We start from the raw sequence: 20,908 nt of genomic DNA, 5'->3' as shown, positions 1-20,908 counted from the left end.
GAATGCCTCAGTCTTGTCTTTTGCACACATGTGCTGGGCTCCTCCACCATTAATGATGGGGATATTTGTGGAGCCTCCTCCTCCAGTGAGTTGTTTTATTGTCCACCATCATTCACAGCTGGACGTGGCAGGACTGCAGAGCTTAGATCTGATGCATTTGTTGTGGAATCACTTAGCTTTGCCTATTACTTGCTGCTTATGCACACAAGCAATCCTGTTTTGTAGCTTCACCAGGTTGACACCTCATTTTTCGGTATGCCTGGTGTTGCTCTTGATTGAACCAGGGTTGATTCCCTGGATTAGTGGTAATGGTAGAGTGGGAGATATGCTGGACCATAAGGTTGCAGATTGTTTGTATACAATTCTGCTGCTGCAGGCCCACAGCGCCTCATGGATGCCCAATCAGCCTTGAGTTTGAAGTCTCTCTCATTTAGCACGGTGGTAACGATGGAGGGTATCCTCATTGTGCTCTTTACAGAGGCAGATGGCCATTTAAATTACTATCTGCCTTCACTGAAGTGGGATTTTGATAGGCCACGAGAGTGAAACCTGGAGTGTGCAGATTGGATCACATAAGGGCAGCTCTCAACTTGGTGGATTCATTTGGATACCTCAGATACCCCCTTGGTGAAGTAAGGTACCCCTTTGGATATGGTCCTGTCCCATTGGGAGATGTAAGGCATCCATTGGAGAAGTAAGGCATCCATTGGGATTGTTAAACATGATTATGTATTTTTTACGCACAAGCTCATTTCAACTGTCAAGGAACTGTTAAACTGTTAAAGAACTGTCAAGCTGTCAAAGAACTGTCAGACGGTCAATAAGTTGTCAGAGGGTGTGTTGGCATGGAGAGGGAAGGAAAGGGTGGTAGGTGGGACCATGAGTTGGCATAATCTGGCACTACGTTGACATAAACATTATAAAGGTTCAAGGGGATGTGGGAGGTATGGGGGTATGAAGGGCCATGTGGGTGGGGAGAGGGGGTAGGGGGCATGTTGGGTATGATGGGCCAAGGGGAGTGGGTGAAAGGCATGGATGGGGCACGTGGAGTAAATGGAGTGTGAGGAGTGAGGGATAGGGGTGTTTTTTTGTTTTTAAAAATTTAATACAACGCAGTGTTGGAGTTTAGAGTTCGGCCTTTTGCCCAGCTGGCCTCCGTACCTAGCAGCCTCCGCACTCATTATTCCCGGGTGGAGGGCCTGATTTTCAATCCAGCCCGCACCCCTCTGAACGAAAATGCAATCTGCGGGTAGACATCTTTAAAGGTCAATTTCACGGATCCAGGGATTCTCCCATCTCGGCGCACCTGCCGCGAGAGAGAAAACCTGGGCCTCTGTGGATCAGGTTGAGCGGGAATATCAAAACCTGCTGAGTTATAGCTCAAACCATCACAAAGCCTAGAGGCTTCCTGCTGCTCACACAAATTGCAACATTTACAATGTAATATAAATGGAAAGACTTGCGCATAAGTCGACACCCAGTTCTGCACTTGTCACGTTATTATTTTGTGAGAAAGCCAAAGAATACCATCACAGCCAAGTTGACCGTGATGCAACTTTGAGAGCGTGTAAGATGGACTGGAAGATGTGCTAGCAGTAAATACTGTTATAGGATTATATTGTTACAAGCATTTAATTATCTGTAATCAATGAAGGCAGAAACAGTTTGGAGATTAATTTATGAGGAAGCAGCTTCAGCATAAATTGTACAATGCTAAGTAATTGTACCTTACATCAGTGTTTCAGCTCATTTCCTGCATCACTTTTCAAGTCGTTATTAATTTATCTGCTTATGTTATTTTATTTTTGCATGTCAAGTTTCTCCACTCAGGAAATGCACCGCCCAGAACAATGTAGAACCCCAACCAGAATAACTCCAAGTTTAATCCTCCAATTATAGACATAGACATAGAATTTACAGTGCAGAAGGAGGCCATTCGGCCCATCGAGTCTGCACTGGCTCCTGGAAAGAGCACCCTACCCAAGGTTAACACCTCCACCCTATCCCCATAACCCAGCAACCCCAACCAACACTAAGGGCAATAATCACTGCCTGATTGATTTGACTGGGCAGCAGTCAGGGGAGGAGACATTCCACTGAGATTATTATTTTTCCGATTCTTGCTGGAAGAACGAGACAGACAGAGAGAGAGCCATAGCAAGACACAGAGGTGGAGAGATTGGAGTGAGAGAGAGAGTGGAGATAGGGGAGTGGAAGGGATGGAAATTAGAAGCAAGCTCAATGTTAGAATTGAACTGATTGCTCTCCAAGAGCAGAACTGGACAAGTACACTGTGCCCAGGCAACAAAATAACTAATGGTAGTTTGTTTGTGTGATAACCCTCACAAGACCACAGGAGATCGCTGATTGATCTCTCCATGGGTTTCGTAAAATCCGAGTTCCTGTGGTGAGCAGGCGGAGGCCCACAGCAGGGGTTCATTCACGGGACTCACACCCGGAAAGGCTGTTCCCGATCGTCCAGGGCTGGGACGTTTGTTTTGTGTGTTGGGGTAGCAGCTTTATTTTCAGTTTAAATAAACCAGTTTGCCCTTTCACTCCACACCTCCTGAAATTATCACGTTGGCGATGAGGACCAGGCACAGGATTCTCAGCAGCCTTTTCAAAAAATCCAACAACAACTGCATTAAGAAACAAAGCAAAAGAGAAAATCCGGAAATGCCCTTGTTCCGGAAGCTTGAGCCTTATGATGCGAACATGGAGAACTGGCCCCAGTATGACGAACGCTGACGCTACATCTTCTGCGCCAACGGCATAGAAGAGGATGACAGACATAAAGTAATTCTTTTGACAACATGCGGGGCCCCGGCATTCAGCATTATTAAGAGTTTAACTTATCCTGCAGCCGCTGACACTAATACGTTCAACAAACTTGTGGATTGAGTAAAGAATCATTATGACCTAATCCGTAATCCTCCAGCGTTACAGATTCAACGCTGCTGGGAGGACCCCTGGGGAACCCGTGACCAAATTCCTGGCTAGATTAAGGAATCTGGCTGAATACTGCGAGTTTGGCCCATCCCTGACTGAGATGCTACGGTTAGTGTGTGGGATCAATAATTTTTTTTAAAAAAATGTTTTTCTTTGAGTTTTTCTTTTTATATACAACGGAAATAAAGATATATTAGTCTGTACAAACCCATTATAATTAACAAAAGTCCCACATTGGAGATGGCCTCCAGCACCCCCAACCCCCCTCCCCTTTTTATTATATATTATGTTTTCCTTGTTGGTTGTCATTGTCGGACATAATAGGGTTGTGTGGCGACACACATATTACATCCTGGTAGGTTATTCCTCTTCAGCTACCTGTACATACACACATTCGGTGGGTGGGGTGGGGGGGGGGGGGGGGGTGGGGGGGGGGGGGGGGTGGGGGGGGGTGGGGTGGGGGGGCCCTCCCCTGCACCTGCGTAGGGGGGGGGGCCTCCCCTGCACCTGCGTTGGGTGTGGTTGGCATTTGTGTCTCCTTATTGTCTTGCCCTCGCCCTCTCTCTTTTTGTTGATGTTAGTGGTTTCCCCTCAACCCCCCCATTTTCTCTGTTGGCTACAGGTTAGTGAATGGCCTCTTGTGGAAGCCCTCTTCCGACCACCGGATGGCAGATTTGATTTTCTCCAGTTGGTGAAATTCCGACAGGTCTGCCAGCAGTCTGCAGCTTTGGGTAGTGCTGCTGATCGCCAGCCGAGCTGGATATATCAGATGGCAATTAGGGTGGCAAAGACTGGGGAGTCGGAACCCCTCCCCATGAAGAGTTCGGGCTGGTCCAATACCCCAAAGACTGCTACCTTTGGGCAGGGCTCCACCCTCACCCCCACAACCTTGGACAGTGCCTTGAAGAAGGCTGTCCAGACCCCAACAAGTCTGGGGAATGCTCAGAACACGTGAGTGTGGTTGGCCGGGCCTCCCTGGCAGCATTCACATATGTCCTCCACCTCCGGGAAGAACCTGCTCATTCTGGTTAAGTGGGCTCTGTGGACTACTTTCAGCTGCATTAGACTTAGCCTTGAGCAATTAGAGGTAGCACGAACCTGTTATGGTTGCAGATGGGGGCCATAATGGACATTTTGGTCAGACCAAAGTGATTGATAGAACATACAGTGCAGAAGGAGGCTATTCGGCCCATCGTGTCTGCACCGACCCACTTAAGCCCTCACTTCCACCCTATCCCCGTAACCCAATAACCCCTCCTAACCTTTTTGGACACTAAGGGCAATTTAGCATGGCCAATCCACCTAACCTGCACGTCTCTGGCCTGTGGGAGGAAACCGGAGCATCCGGAGGAAACCCACGCAGGAACGGGGAGAACGTGCAGACTCCACACAGACAGTGACCCAGCGGGGAATCGAACCTGGGACCTTGGTGCTGTGAAGCCACAGTGCTATCCACTTGTGCTACTGTGCTGCCCTAAGTGTTCTCTTAGTTGGTTCCACATCCAGATCGTGGCTGCCACCACTAGACCTCTAAAGTGCTTGGTTGGTGGGGATGAGAGTGCTGTTGTGACCAAGGCCTGGAGGGATGCGCTTGTGCAGGAACTCACCTCCATTTTTACCCATTTAGCTTTTGGTTCCTTTACCTACCCCTTCACCTTTTTCCACTATGACTGCCCAGTGGTAGTATTGCTTCTCGTTCTTTGCAGGACTTCTTTGGGGATCCTTGGATTCTTCGCCCCCCCCCCCCCCCCCCCCCCCCCCCCCACACACACACACACACACACAGACACACACACACAAATGCCAGAATCATTTTTCCTACTGTGTGAAAGAAGGCCTTGGCCTCGGGGAATGTAGATCGGTATGGATATGAACAGGAAGAGGAACCTTGGCAGTATGTTCATTTTGATCATCTGCACTTGCCCTGCCAGAGAGAGTGGGAGTGTGTCCCACCTCTGCAGGTCTTTCTTTCCTTCTTCCACCAGACTAGCCAGATTGCATTTGTGGATGTGTGTCCAGTGATGGGCAATTTGGATCCCTCGGTAGTGGAATTTGTTTTGGGCTTGTTCAAACAGCAGCCCCTCCAGCTCTGCACCTCTCAGTTGTGGATTCACCAGGAAGATTTGGCCTTTGCCCAGGTTAAATTTGTAGCTCATGGGCAGCACGGTGGCACAGTGGTTAGCATTGCTGCCTCACGGCGCCACGGTCCCAGGTTTGATCCCGGCTCTGGGTCACTGTCCGTGTCGAGTTTGCACATTCTCCCCATGTTTGCGTGGGTTTCACCCCCACAACCCAAAGATGTGCAGGGTAGGTGGATTTGCCACACTAAAGTTTGTAGCCAAAGAAGGTTCCAAACTCTTTCACGAGCACCTTGATTCCTTCCATGCTGCTTTGTGGGTCTGCGTCACAGAGGAGCAGGTCACCTGCATAGACTGAGAATCTGTGCTCTCTGTCTCCTCTCCCTATCCCCTTCCATGTTCTGGGAGGTGCCGGTCTGAGTGTGATTGGCAGGGCAAATAACAGCAGGGACAACGAGCGTCCCTGCATTGTGCCTCTGTGCAGCTGGAAGTACTTAGAGCTGGTGGTGTTGGGCAGCACCCTTGCCGTGGGAACGCTGTACTGAAGTTTCACCCACACTGTAAACCCCGCTGCAAGCCTGAACCACTTCAGTAACTCTGTGAAGTATTTCCACTCAACTCTGTCGAAGGCCTTTTCTGCGTCCAGGGAGATGCTCACCTCTTGTGTTCTCTCCCCGGATGGGGCCATTATCACATTTAGTAGGTGCCTGATGTTCAACGTTAGCTGCCAGCCCTTCACGAAGCCCGCGTGGTCCTCTGCCATCACCTCTAGTACACAGTTCTCCAGTCGCCTGGCTAGCATTTTGGGCATTATTTTCGCATCTACATTGAGCAGCAAGATGGGTCCGTAAGATTCGCATCTTGTCGGGTCCTTGTCTTTTTTTGGGTATCAGCGGAATTAAGGCTTGTGCTAGCGTAGGCAGCAGAGTGCCCCTTGTCAGTGAGTTTGTGAACATCTCCTGCAAGTGCAGGGCCAGTGCTGTTGTGAATTGTTTGTAGAAGTCCACCGGGAATCTGTCTGGTCCTGGCGCCTTCCCCGCCTGCATGGAGTTGATGCTCTCCACGACTTCTCCCAATTCTAATGGTGCTTCAAGCCCCCTCTTCATATCCGCACCCACAACTGGCATATCCAGTCCAATGTGAAACTGCATCATCCTTGAGAGCCCATCGGGTGGGGGGGGGGGGGGGGGGGGGGGGGGGGGGGGGGCTCTGATATATATACCCTCGATAGAAGGCCAAAAATTTGTTGTTGACCTTTTCTGGGTCTGCTACTAGTCTGCGTTTGTTGTCCCAAATCGGAGCTATTTTCCTCAGGGTCTGCCTGATTTCTCAGCTGGCGTGCCAGCAGATGGCTGGCTTTGTCTCAGCGTTCATAAAAGGTCCCCCATGGCTAGTGGAGTTGGTACACTGCTTTCCTCGTGGAGAGCAGGTCAAAGTCCATTTGTAGCTTTTCCCTCTCCGCCAGTAGCTCTACCGCCAGAGTATCATTGGTCTTTCTCCAGTATGGAGTCGAGCAGCTGTTGCCAAGTCTCTCTTCCCTGTCTTTATGTGCTTTATAGGCAATAATCTCACCCCTGACCACAGCCTTCAGCACCACCCAGAACATGGAGGGTGATAACACCCCATTCTGGTTATTGATAATGTACCCGTCTGTGGCCTGTGGTTTATTTTCTCGCACAAAGCCTTTTCGGCAAGGAGGGCCGTGTTCAACATCCATGGGGGGAATTGGGCACCGCCCGTCTCCAACCTCATGTGCATGAAGTACGGAGCATGGTTGGAGATCACGATTGTGAAGTATTCCACTCTTACTCTCCCTGGAAGCACCACTTTCCCCATTACAAAGAAGTCAATGCGTGTATATAACTTGTGTACTTGTGAGAAGAAGGAGAACTCTTTCTCCCCTGGGTGTGTGAACATTCATGGGTCCACTGCCCCCCATCTGCACCATAAATAGGCTGAGTCATTTCACCATGCTGGAGGTCTTTCCTGCTTTTTAAAATAAATTTAAAGTGCCCAATTAATGTTTTCCAATTAATGGACATTTTAGCACATCTTTGGGTTGTGGGGATGAAACCGTTGCAAACACGGTGAATGTGAAAACTCCACACAGACGTTGACCCAGGGCCGGGATCGAACCTGGGACCTCAGCGCCATGAGGCAGCAGTGCTAACCACTGAGCCACCGTGCTGCCCACTGTTTTGGGGTATATTTGTCTACCCGTGGGTCCTGTACATTAACGCCCTTTGCAACAACCTCCGGCAAGGGGACTCAGCCTTTGGGGGACCAGGGGGTTGTTCCCCTGTCGATGAAGATTCAGAGTTCGAAATGGAGACTGAGGAAATTGGTCCTCCGCCGGAGACCAGCACCGAAGATGAGTCTCCGTCTGTAGCCCTTGGGGACTCAACAAGGAGGCGATGAACCCCAGTCGTCTGCTTCATGCCCCCTGATATGCTCCACCTGCCGCCAACCAGAGGCCTTGTGCCTAGAGGCCTCATCTCCGCAGGAACTGAGTAGTATGATTCAGACTTGATGGGGGAGGGATGTGATTACCCTCACAAGGACCACGGGGGATTGCTGACTGATCTCCCCGTGGACTTTGTGGAATACAAGTTCCCGTGGTGAGCAGGTGGAGCTGACCCAGCTGGGGTACGTTAGCAGGACCTTTTAAATGTCGCTCTCAGACCCGAATCTGTCAGTTCCTGATAGCCCTGGGCTGAGAAGTTTGTTTTGTACATCACAGTCGTGGCTTTATTTTCAATTTAAAATAAACAAAGAACAAAGAAAAGAACAAAGAAAATTACAGTACAGGAACAGGCCCTTCGGCCCTCCCAGCCTGCGCCGATCCAGATCCTTTATCTAAACCTGTCTCCTATTTTCCAAGGTCTACTTCCCTCTGTTCCCGCCCGTTCATATACCTGTCTAGATGCCTCTTAAATGATGCTAACAGTTTGGCCTTTCACTCCACGTCACTTGGAATTAGATTTGATAGTTTTGCTATTAATGCAATGTTAATTAATGCAATGTTTCAACAGGAAGGTTATTAGAGCTAGTTGTTTTATATAATTTTATTTCCAATAGATCTGGGATGTCTCAAAAATATCTCTTCGAAACCCAAAACCTCTTGCACCAAAAATGATAATAGATGTTCTGTTATTCTGTGATAGAGAGAGATTTTAAACAAAGGTTGTTCAGTTACAATAGCATTATGTCCAACGGGCCTGCTTATAATGACTGTTACCAATTTTATCTTTAGTTTCCGTTATTCTTCATCGATGTGGATATTTAGGGGCTGGTTTAGCACAGTGGGCTAAACAGCTGGTTTGTAATGCAGAACAATGCCAGCAGCGGGGATTCAATTCCTGTACCGCCCTCTCCAAACTGGCACCGGAATGTGGCAACTAGGGACTCTTCACAGTAACTTCACTGAAGCCTACTTGTGACAATAAGCTATTACTGTATTATTATTATTACTTGCAGTGAAATGTAACTTATGGCAGAAAATGAAAGGTAGCGGATTGATTTGCCCATTGTACATCCCGGTTATACGCTGACCTGAATGGATGGGAACTTTGGATGGGAATGTTGGGAAGGGTGTATAATGGCAGATTAATCTCCCCCAACCCTTCCATCTCCATTGTTTGTAAAAATCAGATCTGCCCAATGGATGCCAGTGATGCCCAGATTTCTTTCTGTGCCATTGCTCTCAATCCCAAAACTATTGTTGTGTTATCTGACAACTTGCCAATACCAAATTGTTGATGTCCAGAATTTTATGTAGCACAATATTAGCAAGACTGAAGACTCCTTTTTTTTGTCTCAAAGAAATGTTTTTCTTTAGTCCAAAATTCCTCTTTCCTGTCTGTCCAATTAAATTCTTTCACTTCACCTGAGCTGAGTTTCAAATCCCAGATCAACTTCATCACTATAATAATAATAATCTTTATTGTCACATGTAGGCCTACATTGCAAAGAAGTTACTGTGAAAAGCCCCTAGTCGCCACATTCTGGCGCCTGTTTGGCCCTAGTGGGAGGAAACCGGAGCACCCGGAGGAAACTCATGCAGACACTGAGAACGTGCCGACTCCGCACAGTGACCCAGCCAGGAAGCGAACCTGGGACCCTGGTGCTGTGAAGCCACGGTGCAAACCACTGTGCTACCGTGCTGCCCTAACATCCATTGCCTTAATTCCACACATCACCATTCCTAGCCAAACCCTCATCCATACCTTTCAGCGTCATCTAGGCTGGCCTTATTAAGACCCACAGGACTATCTTATCTAGCACTTTGACATGTCATCCATAACGCTGACAGCTGCATCTTATCTTGCAAAAGCTCCCTATTCCCTGTAGCATCAATTGCAGGATCGTTGTGCCTGTACGGTACCTCTCCTTCAGTCTGAGGGCCAACTGACATACTTTGGGATGTTTTGCTACATTAAGAATGCTTTATCAGTGTAACTTGTATTAAAATTTCAGCACTTGGAGTCAGCTGAGGGAAGTAGTTGCCTTTCGTTGCAATGAAATCTGACTCTTTCTAACAGTTACCCAAATGTAAACAGTTCATGTGTTGTCGTGCAGTGTGCTGTGGGGAAACAGCTGTTTTCCAGACTGAGTGCCAGGCCCCTGAGAAAGTTACACATTAATCACACGACTCTGGTAGCCTTCGAACAAATGAGCTTCAAATTCTGTCAAAGACTCTGGTACTCCAGCATGGTGGAGGAAGTATGATAAACTGATCCTTAGCATTTGCCAAGGATGCCCGATGGAGTTACTCTGACATGGGGTCGAGGGGGGGTTGTGTGGATCATGTGACAGAATAATCTGATCCAGTGCCATGTTTTTCAGAACAGAGGCTACTTTGTCTTTGCTGCGTTCCCATGGGATTGGGACTTATGGATCTGCTGCTGGAATCAGGAAACAGCTTTTCCCTGAACAGTTGTATCTGTTCTTGGCCATTGCAGTCAACCATCCTTCTCCGACATAACCTACAAAAATCCTATTTTGTAATCTATCTTGATGAATTTGTACTTGACTCTCCAATCTTCCTTTCACACAAATAATAATATAATTGTTTATTGTCACAAGTAGGCTTCAATGAAGTTACTGTGAAAAGCCCCTCGTCACCACATTCCGGCACCTGTTCGGGGAGGCTGGTACGGGAATATGAACCCGTGTTGCTGCCTTGTTCTGCATTACAAGCCAGCTGTTTAGCCCGCTGTGCTAAACCAGCCCCTGCTACATGCAATAACATGCAAAAGATGGGTTATGTGGGGAACTTGTGATTTTACCAAAGACTACCTTCAAATTTGAGTAAATCTGACTTTGACAGTGGTAACATTGAAGAAAAAGATGAACCAATCATTCTGGTTGTTTAGACCATAAGATGCAGAAGCAGAAGTCGGCCATTTGGCCCATCGAGTCTGTTCTGCCATTCAATGAGAATGTCTTTAGTACAGAGTTGGCAGAGGGCAGGAATTAGAAGGATGGGGGATCTATTTATAGACTGGAGCTTTCCCAGCTTGAAAGCTTTGGAGGATAAATTTAAACTGCTAGCAGGGAATGGGTTTAGGTATTTGCAGGTGCAAGACTTCCTGAGAAAACAGGAGCCGGCCTTTCCGCTGCTGTCGCCACGGGGGATACAGGATAGAGTAGTTTCCACGGTTCTAAAAACACGGGTGGTGCCGAGTCCGGAGGTAGCGATCTTTTGGAGTGTCAGAAGATCCGTGAGTTCAGGGGGTGAAAGAGGCTGACGTCTGGCCTTTGCCTCCCTGGTAGCCTGGAGACGGATCTTGTTAATGTGGAGGGACTCGAAGCCCACGAGTGTAGAAACCTGGGTTAGTGACATGGCTGGGTTTCTCAGTCACTAGAAAATAAAGTTCACCTTAAGAGGGTCAATGTTAGGGTTCACCCGGAGGTGGCAGCCGTTTGTCAACTTTCTCGGGAAAATTAAAGTGTCAGCAGATGCAGTATTCCAAGGGGGTGGGGGGGGGGGGGGGGGGGGGGGGGGGGCGATTTTTGTTGTGTGGTTGAGGTGTATAAAAATTGGGCTGGGCGGTGGTGGGGGGGAATCATTGTTTATGTTACTGTTATAAAAATTTTCAAATACCTCACTAAAATATTATTTAAAAGAAAGAGAATGTTTTTAGTAGTTTGAGTGGTGCCAAATCATCTCAGGGGAAGGGAACTTGTCACTTTCAGGAATGTACCTCACATGAAAATCGAGGTATTGTCAATACTTGCAGTGCAGTGAATATGAATATGCCATCATCCTGATGGGAGTTCCTATTTATAGCCACACTAAAAATTTGAAAGCTGGCACTTGACTGTGTTTCTGAATGACAGCCGGAGATGGCTGTCCAGCCAGTGGCTGGGATCCACTGGCCAGAATGTATTAAACAACTTGACAAGAAATCTGCACATGCAGAATTTCTCTGCCTGGTTTTGGAGATACTGGGTGGAATTTCCCAGCCACAGCCCCCCCCCCCCCCCCCCCCCACCCAGCCCCTAACCCCGGTGGCAGGTTTAATGGTGCATGAGGGGTGGCGGGGGGAATCCTGTGAGAGCTAAAAATTTACTGACTCACTGGTGTAAAATGACGGCAGGAACTTGCACTCTTGCCCATCATGGCGGGTCTCCATTCTGTTGGAGATCAGAGTGAAACTGATTTGCAACCTGTTGATGGGATGCAGATGAAGGCACAACCAGAATCACCGCGTGACGCCCATTGCGCCCCTCCCCATGCCACCAGTGGAAAATCACAACTGTCCAGAACACGTCTGGACTAATGTGGCATGTAAATATCGGCACTTGCCTGAAGAAGGCCTGGGACAGCTCATGGAGATCGAGATCGAGGCCTTTCATGACTGGACATTGGAACCCCACATGCAAGGCTGGGTGGGTGGAACTTCGACCATATGGATCTTCTCTGCGCAGCAGGGTCCAGGAGGTGGGCATCCTCAGAGCCGCTTCTCCCAGGATTCGGATTCAAGATTGAATAGTCTTAGGCTTATGTTGTAACCCCACATGGCCCATAGGCCGGGCCAATTAGGCTTCCCGTGAGCCTCATGGAATATGAACTTTCCCACTGAGGGGTGGAGCCCCTTTATCAGCAGGACAGGAAATCAGCATCTTCAAACCTGACCCGAGTGTGATCCCCATGTGGCATTCCCATCTGGGACCTGTGGACAAACTTCTGTAAATAAACCTTTCATTCCCAATACTTCCCGTTTGGCTGCGTCTGTGAACTCAACAGCCTACAATACCCTTTAAACCCGACAACGGATCATAGAATCATAGAATTTCCAGTGCAGTAGGCGGCCACTCGGCCATCGAGTCTGCACCGGCCGTTGGAAAGAGCACCCTACCTAAGCACACACCTCTACCCTATCCCCGTTACCCCACCTAATTTTTGTTGGACACGAGGACAGTTTAGCATAGCCAATCCACCTAACCTGCACATCTTTAGACTATGGGAGGAAACCCATGATGACATGGGGAGAATGTGCAGACTCCGCACAGAGAGTGACCCAAGCTGGGAATCGAACCTGGGATCCTAGAGCTGTGAAGCAACAGTGCTAACATTAAAGGAGCAGAGCATTCGCAAAGGGCAGGATGCAAGTACTGCAGAGGGCATCATACAAATGAAAAGAAGGATTGCCCGGTTTGGGGAAAGCCTTGTTTTAACTCCAAGAAGCAGAATCATTTTGCACACAAGTGTTTGGTGAGAAAAATGTAAAACAAACCCATCTAGCAAGCCACTGGAGAGACATCAGCAGAAGAGTCTGATGATGAAATATACATGATACGTTGGTTCCATCAGGTCTATAGGTGAAAAGAGGTGTGTGGCTCTTACAATGATGATCACAGAATGAGAGTATCAAGTGAACAAGTGTCACACAGACACCAGTGCATCTTGCAACATGACCTTCACAGACCTGCGCAAAGTAGCTCAACATGGCGATCCAAAAATAAAGCCTTTGAAAGTGAGCTTGAGGCTATGTGATGGCACGATACTCATACTGAGTATCATGCTTGCGCTGGTAATCCTAAATGTGCCGATGGAGACTCTCCATGTGATCTGGCAATGACCTGGCAATCATCAACCCAGCAGAGACATTGAATCTGACAGACAAGTACCTTGCTCAAATCAAGCAAACTACCCAACACGATTCAACTCTCCAAATGCTGCAAGAAGTGCTGATGAAAGGATAGTCTGAGAGCATCAAGATCACACCTGCCGTCAGAAGAGCACATTGGGCACACTGAGATGAAGTGACAGTCCAAGGTGACATCTTGTACAAAGGAAACCGAGTCATCGCCCCGAAAGAGATGACAGGAGAGATGCTGAAGCGCATCCATGTAAGCCATCAATGAATTGAATCGAGTCTGAGGAAAGCAAAGGAACTCTCTACTGGCTAAACATAAGCAATGAAATTAAAGACCACATTTGCCAGTGCAATGTTTGTAATGAATAAGCTACAAACTTGAAATTTGTTGATGACACATGACATTCCAGACAGAAAATGGATGGAATGGGAATAGGCCTCTTCACTATTGCAGGGACTGATTATCTTGTCACTGTCAACCAATATTCTGACTACTGGAAGTTAGACCACCTGACTTCAACAACAATAGGACAAGTATGATAGAATTTACAGTGCAGAAGGAGGCCATTCAGCCCATCGAGTCTGCACCGGCTCTTGGAAAGAGCACCCTACCCAAGGTCCACTCCTCCACCCTATCCCCATAACCCAGCAACCCCACCCAACACTGAGGGCAGGATACCTGAAAGCACAGTTCATTTAGGATGGTACTCCAGACAATTTGGTGAGTGACAATGGCCCTCAGCTCATGAGTGAAGAATTCAGCAGTTTCACAAAGTATTAGGAAATTCAACACTACACATCATCTCCGCATTACCGCCAGTCAAACGGAAAGGCTGTGGCAGCAGTGCAAATACCAAAGGAACTGTCAAGAAATTGAGCAAATTTTGCATAGACGTATACAAGGCTTTGCATAGACGTATACAAGGCAATCCTCGAGTAGAGAAACAGGGGCACTGAAGGCATGGAAAGTAATTTGGTCCAAAGACTAATGCCACACTGCATCCAAACTACTCTTCCAATAGCAAAAAAGCTACTGAAAAGTAGTAACAGGCGTGAGTGAAAAAACATCAAGTCAAATGGCAGAAAGCCAAATTTCACTTTGACAAGACTACCAAACCATTACTAAAACTGAGCATTGGTGAGCCAGCCAGCAACCAGCCATCAACCTTCAACACTCATTCGGAGTCAGCCCACGTGGAACTGGAGACGTGTGTAGAGAAATTCTCATCTCGAACCTATGTGGTGGAAGTGAATGACAAAATATACCAGCACAACCGCCATCTTTAAACAAAACTGTGAGGTGGTGGTGGTGGGGGGAGGGGGGGGGGGGGGGTGGTGGAATGGAGGGTTTACATGAGAATGAGAGGAATGAAGAAGTGGGGCAGGTGTTTGGTCGAAATGTGGTAGGGGGGTTAGGGATGGTATGGGAAAGAGAAATTCTGCAAAGATCATGGAATGGATGAAGTTGTATGGATACTCGGGCATTGGGACAGGTCAGAGTGTCAACGACAAAGACTTGGTTTGTGGAAGACCTCTTACACATGGCTCACCAGGGGCCTGGCAAATACCTTTGTCTGCCTGCACGTGCAGGGGCTGGGATTCTCTGATCATGCTCGGCGTAGGGGCGGAGAATGAGGCGTCGGACCCGCAATCGGGTCTGGCCTTGGGCCGCGATTCTCCGGTGACAGGTGAATCGCTGGCATCCGCGATGCGGTGCCGTTGAAAGAGGCCCCGGCGGCGATTCTCCACGCTCAATCGGCCGCGTTCCCGCCGATGTGGTTCATGTTTGGTTCCACCCAGCATGAGCTCGGCATCGCGGCTGCGGTGGCTGTCCTGGTGGGGGGAATCAGTCTCCGGGGGGGGGGGGCCTCCATGATGGCCAGGCCCGCGATCGGGGGCCACCGATCGGGGGTGCGCGCGATCTGGGGGCGGCCTACATTCTTCTGCGCCGGCCCACTGTGTAGGTCCGCAATGTCGCGCGGGGCTGGCACGGAAGCGGCCGCCACGCACATGCGCAGACCCCCAGCTGGCAGTGCAGTGCCGTGGATTGGCAGCTGGAGCAGTGCGGAGCACTCCGGCGCTGTGCTTGCCTCCTGTGAACCACGGAATCGCTGAGCCAAGAGGCCCGTTGACGCCAGCGTGAAACACTCCAGTGTTAATGCCGGCGTCAGCACTTAGCCGCTGTTTTGAAGAATCCCGGCCATGATTCCAGGGGACATGAGGGGTTGGATTCTCTGATTTTGAGGCTATGTCCAGAGAATATGTCTAGTTCTACGATTAAAAAATCGATGAGGCCCCAGCGCCGGTGCTCCGACCAGTGAGGGGTTAGCAGCCGCACCACGTAGAGCGTATGGCAGTCACAAAATAAACGGCTGGAGAATTTCCGACAGCAGTCGCGCCATACAACATGGCGCCGGCCGAGTGCGGACCTGCCTGCCCAATGGTGTCCCCCTGGGGCCGTCCCAACGGCATGTGGCGTACTCCCCGATGACACCGTTTTGGAGGGGTGGAGCATCCAAAAACAGGCTCTGCCACCAATTCAGTTGTTAAAAAGGGATTCTCTGCCCGATCGCTGATTACAAAATCGATGTCGGCAAGCGGAGAATCCCATCAGGGTGTCCCTCAGAAGGTGAATGGCGGTTGGGGGGGGGGGGGGGGGGTAACACTCAAAGGGTCACGAACTGTCACAAATAAACCAAATCAGACATGGTTAAAGTGCAAGAGAGCTAAATTTACCAAGTGGAAAAATTGCAGCAACATAGTGTGCCTGTGCAACCACTTGTGAAATCAGAACCTTTTAATTTTTATTTCCCCACAACTTCTTTGCGGTTATCCCCCTAACATCCACAGCAGGGGTAGAGGCAGCTGCTAACCAGTTGGTCCTATTGTCTTGGATGATCTTGGCAGCTGTCCTTTGGAGACCTGAGGCCTGGAAGGCCCTGGCTTACTTTGGCTGTCCTGTAGGGCAGCTGCTCTCTCTCCAGACACAGAGGACGCGGCCAATGGTGTCAAAGGCAAAGGGGAATCGGAAGGGCCGGACGCACTCCGACAGTCTGGTGTGGAGTTCCCGGGGTATCCACCTTCTGGTCCTCTTGTCTTTAGGTGCCTGAAGGCCCCTGCCTGACTTCTTGAGACGGAAGGCACTTGGGAGGTCAAGATGACTTATACCTTCTTGTTTAGCCTCTGAAGAAGCTCACTCACGGCTACAGTGATAGAGCACAGGTCTATGCACATTTCTGGCAGAATCGGCTGGACTAGTTTCTTAACCTCCCCATGGAGATCTTCAGGCATGCACGACCAGCAGGCAGATGGACTCCTCTACCTCATGTGCCACTCTGTTAAAGGTTTCTGCCACCTCAGCCTGAGATATTCCCACATCTCCTTCTGTCTGTCTAATATCTTTTGGAAGGTCGATTCCAGAAGGTGTGAATCTTGTAGCTGCCTCTTCCCCAGTAGTCTTCCAAGAGCAGGTGAGCTTGGCTGACCCTGCCTCCTCCTGCTATGGATACGTGTCTGGGCAGTCACCAGAATGTGAGACCCTTCTTGGTGTCTAATACCCCCGAAGTCTCTGGGCTGGTGGATGGTGCAGGTGACTTTTGTGATGCCTCTTCGGGTGCACCTTTTCCCTCTGCAATATCATCAGTCCTCTCTAGGCTTGTCAGAGTCCTGGACAGGGCGGTGCCACTTTTGGGCCATGCCCATTTCCTGCCAGTTAGTACCTGTAAGTGAGAGAGAGAGCAAGTAACTGCGTGAGCTGCATCTAACATGGAGGATCACATGCCTCTTAGGTTACTGGATGCTAGCCAATCTCTCCATCTCTGCAGGCTCTGTCCTGCTCCATCCCTGTCAGCTGGGCTGCCCACCCCTTGAAGTCAGTGAGGTCTTTCAAGTGTGGCCGATCTCCTCCTATCTTCTCTTCTCTCTCGCTCTCTCTCTTTCCTCTTGTGCGGAATGATTGATATTGCTTCAACCTTTCCTGCACAAAGAGGGAAGATGGAGGAATTGGGTTTCCTGGATCTTTCTCGTGCTTGCAGTTTACAACTATCCCGCTGGATTACGGAGCATCTGATTGATGCGTCACAGGTTGTCCACAAGGATTCCGAGGCGTCACCTTCCAGAGCAGTGAGCCCATGCAGATATAAGGATAAGGTTGACAGAGTAATATGAAATGAAATGAAATGAAAATCGCTTATCGTCACAAGTAGGCTTCAAATGAAGTTACTGTGAAAAGCCGCTAGTCACCACATTCCGGCGCCTGTTTGGGGAGGCTGGTACGGGAATTGAACCATGCTGCTGGTGTACCTTGGTCTGCTTTCAAAGCCAGCTCTTTAGCCCTGTGCTAAACAAGCCCCTATATCATTACCTTGCTGGTACCTTTAGCGCCTGAGTCTCGCTATCCCCCTCCCACTGCCAGCCAACATCTGAGCTTTGTGTGCAAGGGTCCTTGACCCACTATGGCCCTTCCACCTGCAGACTACAGTGAGGCTATGCAGCATCACCTGACCACATTGCCACTCAGGCCATATCCCCTGTACCATTTAGTGAGGTGAGTGTGAGCATTTGAGGCTTCACTTACCCTGGCTGAGTGGTTGAGGTCACTCATGTACTTCCTGCATTGCAGGGCAGTCCTCCACTGCACACTGTGGCTACTGACTGCCCTGGAGACGTCCTGCCTGCTGGGTTTGTCTCCTTGCTTGGCCTCCTTCCATCCTCTGAATGTTGAGTCGGCAGCCGTCCAGGCACCTTTTAAAAAATGGCGCTTGAATACGATGGTGGGGCATGAAACATCCAGCCCACCGTGCTGTGTATATGTCCGAAAACTGCCACCTGCATAATTAATGAGGCTGGGGTCACGCAATACCTTGTGAATTCCCAGTGGTCTCTGCAGCAGGAAATACTCCCCGTGGCACAATGAAATTTATATTTCCAGGCTCTTTCATCCTCCCGCACCCAATCTGATGTGTAATGTCTGGAATTATACATTAATATTGTTGTACAGTAGAGGCATTCAGAATATCATTGAAGTTCCTTTTTAATGTTGACAAAGGTCATAGACTCAAGATAATGGGCAGGAGCTTTGGAGGGGATGTGACAAGAAGAATTTCATCCGGAGGGTGGTGGGAGTCTGGAATTCACTGCCTGAAAGAGTGGTGGAGGCAAAGACCATCATAATATTTAAGTCGTATTTAGATGTGCCCTTACAATGCCAAGACATATAAGGCTATGGGCCAAGTGCTGGAAATTGGGATTTGAATAGTTAAGTGCTTGCTTTTGACTGGTACAGAGGTACTGCGCCAAAGGGCCTTTTCTGTGTTGTAGACCTCTATGACTCTATGACTCTTTGGATTCTGCTGAGCTGGTGGCCCAGGATTCCTCTTCACAGCTGCCTAAGGATAAGAGGGTCAGAGTTAACACTGTCAATGGACAACCACTGTCATAATATGCACCCATGGGCAACACGGTGGCCTAGTGGTTAGCACAACCGCCTCACGGCGCTGAGGTCCCAGGTTCGATCCCGGCTCTGGGTCACTGTCCGTGTGGAGTTTGCACATTCTCCCCGTGTCTGCGTGGGTTTCGCCCCCACAACCCAAAAATGTGCAGAGTAGGTGGATTGGCCATGCTAAAAAGCCCCTTAATTGGAAAAAATAATTGGGTAATCTAAATTTTAAAAAAATAAAAAAATAAAAAAATAAAAAAATAATATGCACCCATGCACATCATGAGGTAAAAGCAGGCAGTGACAGACCCCCAGGTGAACCAATCAACATACAGGACAGAACACAACCAATCACCAGAGAGAACACCAGAGGGGGGCTTCCAACTATAAAACACACGAGGCATCAGCACTCTGCCTCTTTCCACTGGTGACAACTGTAGTGACAGTCAGGGTGTATATATCAGTCAGTGCCTTCTACACATGGATCAGAGCTAGCCTGGTCTAGATAGTTAGAGTTAGTACACTTAGAGTGGTAGAGAGTCAACCCACAGCCAGCTATGTGCATTGTTATAGAAGTTCAATAAATTGTATTAAACTATAAATGTTTTATAGTTTATCTGCATCGTGTTGCAGTCCGTGTTCCCCCCCCCCCCCCCCCCCCCCCCCCCGCCCCCACCACCACCACATCCCCTGCTGGATTTATTTGGATTGATGAGGGCAAAGCCACCAACTTTGGGGTGGTAGAAGTAGGGGAAGTGAAAGACGTGAGAGTCGACAAATTCAGAGCACCTGGAATCTGAATGAAACAGCACAACATTTAGAGGCAGCTTAAAAAGTTACATGAGTTTTGTTGAAGGAAAGACTGTAAACCTGTTACTACAACATGAGTAACAAGGCAGAGAAACGCACATCAGCAAAATACTGTCGTGCTTTAACACTCTGGGGTGTCTCTAACTGTTGTTGGGCTTGGCGAGAATTGTAAATTTGGCTGAAGCTGGATTTATTAACAGGGTATTTTTAACTTTATTTGATTTAGACTGGAATTATTTTCTTTTATTGTGTATTTGCCCCGAATGTCAGTTCTTCCAGCGCTTTCAGTGTTGGGGTCCAACTGGATAAATATATTTTGTGACCTTGGTCTGTTTGTCTTTGTTGCAACCCAGCTGCAAATTTATTTTCATCAGTTCAAGTATCTGCATTGCCCCAATGGCCCCAGTCCATCCAATGGTGTAACCATCCAGCAGAGTCGAATTACAGAGGCACTGCAATTTTCCTGCGGCACATGGGTTAAGGCAGAAAATCTGTGCCAGCTACCATTCCTGATTGGTATCCAGGTCTCTGCTGAAAATATTCCTTTGGATGAGGTCAGAACTGGGCGGAAATGTGAGTTTTCTCTTTGGAGACACATGTGCGAGCAAGGAATCAACATCTGCATGGGAGGATCAGACAGTGACATTGGAGAATGAAAAGGAAAAATAACTGTTCCCACAATTGGACCATGAACAGGTCATCGGGGATGGTGAAACATTGGCAGATTAATTGTTATTTTCTGGGATGAGCTCTCTGCCAGCCCAGTAATGCCCAGTGGGAAACCCAGTGTAGTTCTGTACCCAGGCTACATTGAAATCGAACACCCAAATTTCCAGTACTAATTGAACTGTTTATTAGCCGCTTACCATTTGGGAGGGTGGAACTTGCGATAGACTATAAGTTGATGTGGCCCACAGCTGTACTTTGTAATGAAGGATTGAGAAGATTGGGCTGGTGGTGTCAGTATGGGGGCCAGAGTCAATAAAGCTGCAGATTTAAATGCCAGGAACATGTACAGAGCATCAAGAAATTAACTTAAAAGAAGCCTTCAAGACTTCAGAGTAACTTCATTGCAGTGTTAATATAAGCCGACTTGTGACCCCCCCCCCCCCCCCCCCCCCCCAAAACGGGCACAGTGTGAGTCCGGTGGGAACCACTACTGGTCTCCAGAATTGATCAGGCGTGATGGCCATGCCGGGGGCTTAGAGGACATTGGAACCCTATGACGGTCAGGGAGATGGCAGAGCAGTGCCATAGCACTGACCTCTGACACCCTTGCAATGCCAACCTGGCGCTAGTAGCGATTCACACCAACTTTTCTCACCCAAAATGACACTTAGACATCATTTTTGGAAGTTCAGGGCGGCAGTGTGGCGCAGTGGTTCGCATTGCTGCCTAAGGCGCTGATGATCCGGGTTCGATCCCGGTCCTGGGTCACTGTCCATGTAGAGTTTGCACATTCTCCTCGTGTTTGCATGGGTGTCACCCCCACAACCCAAAGATGTGCAGGGTAGGTGGAATGGCCACGC

The sequence above is a fragment of the Scyliorhinus canicula genome, chromosome 1 (genome assembly GCF_902713615.1).
Source record: "Scyliorhinus canicula chromosome 1, sScyCan1.1, whole genome shotgun sequence".
In the NCBI taxonomy this organism is placed as follows: Eukaryota; Metazoa; Chordata; class Chondrichthyes; order Carcharhiniformes; family Scyliorhinidae; genus Scyliorhinus; species Scyliorhinus canicula.
Note: the sequence above shows the minus strand (reverse complement) of the source record.